Below are 1,552 nucleotides of genomic sequence, written 5' to 3'. Positions count from 1 at the left end.
TGAAAGCAGATGTTGTACAAGCAAATAACACACAATAGTAACGTTACATTGTGTGTGTTATTTTGGAACACTTTGTGAGTTGACGGAGAACATTGCTGTAACTGTTTACAGAGGCTTGAATGTATTGTGTACAGTATGTGGAGAAATAAAAGTCAATTAATGAAATGTTTAAATGAATCCATTAGTAATCACCGAAATATAAATAAACTTAAAGGATTTTATTAAACTGGGTGAAACCAAGATAATATATAAAGTATGCAAATGACACATTGGATGCTGTACAGGTAACTTAAGGGGTTTTAATTGAGTTGACTTATTTAGGGCTGTATAGTTTAAAGAACTGCAACATGGTAACATTTGTGTCATGCTGTAGGTTTAATCGTCAATGACAAGAAGAAGAGGATCAGCGTCTGATGAGTGGAGATACATTTGCTTTGGCAGTGAAGTTGAAGTTCTAGAGATCTTCAGGAGAGGAAGCTTGAAGGATGAAAGATCTTCCAGACATCTCAAGCCATTCTGGTAGCTGGAGAAAACAAGAATAAGAAACCTGTGATTATGAAAGCCAGGAAAATCATGGTAAGAAAATGACACGTTCTTATGGGAAGAATGAATAGAGGAGATGTTTAAGGAACAATGTGGACAAACTGACAAATACAAGATCAAACAATGTGGGGCAAGTGATGACAGAATGCATAGAAGATGAAATGGGGAACAAGACACAATTGTTACATGTAAAATGTTAGGGACAGGAGATACCGACCTGTTACAGATCTACTTGGAACAGGCTTTGAAGGATAGTTGACACAAATTCACATCTGAGCATCACACCTGGCATAGGTAACAAAAAAGATCATTAAAATGAAATCTCATCCTATGCACAAATCAAAATAAGTTGAATTTACAGCATATATACGGCCTGAAGATACAGTCATCGCTAGACAAGAACCAATGGGAGAATAGGAGGGAGGAATTAGTAAAGGAAAATTAGCTTGTTGGTTTTAAATAAAACTAGTTATTGGGTAATGTCGTGTTTATGACAAATAAAAAGAAGAGACTCACAGACAAAAGACTTCCAGTGTGAAGGGTTCATTCCTCAGGCACCAGGAGAATATGACACAGACGCAAGATCTTCCAAGCAGGTTTGAAGATCTGTGTAAAAGGAAGAGGAATGGTTTCAGCAGCCAGACTGAGAAACCACGGAATTTGTAATAACCTTCTTAAAGGTTTCATAACTTACAATGAAAGTGAAAACCTTCTGAAATGATTCAACTGGCTCGTTTTGTTCCATGGTACATCGGATCATCCTGCATGTAGCACTAAGTCCAGGGGTATATATGGTTAACTTGGTCAGTGCTTGATCTAAGAGAAAGAAGAAATAGATGCCAAGAACCAGATAGACAAGTAACCGTAGCCCAAACATTAATTAAAATAAGTTATACATTTAAATATTTCCTATCTCTAATCTCAATAGTAAGCATTAACAGCAAATACAGTCTGAGGATTTACTTACTTGTACCAACTGTACTAGTAGGTCCCAGAAGAAGTTTCTGGA

The 1,552-nt window shown here is 36.5% G+C and overlaps 1 long non-coding RNA gene across 1 annotated transcript; it reads right to left on the bottom strand.

Annotated features, from left to right (window-relative positions):
• Positions 1–203: 203 nt before the first annotated feature.
• LOC128496556 (uncharacterized) lies at positions 204–828 on the bottom strand. The gene is made up of 2 exons (XR_008354243.1): positions 761–828; positions 204–523 (listed from the first exon to the last, which is right to left on the bottom strand). It is a non-coding gene; the product is annotated as an uncharacterized LOC128496556 (long non-coding RNA).
• Positions 829–1,552: the final 724 nt, after the last annotated feature.

This window comes from Spea bombifrons, chromosome 5 (assembly GCF_027358695.1).
Source record: "Spea bombifrons isolate aSpeBom1 chromosome 5, aSpeBom1.2.pri, whole genome shotgun sequence".
NCBI lineage: Eukaryota > Metazoa > Chordata > Amphibia > Anura > Pelobatidae > Spea > Spea bombifrons.
This window is presented reverse-complemented; position numbering and strand designations above follow the sequence as displayed.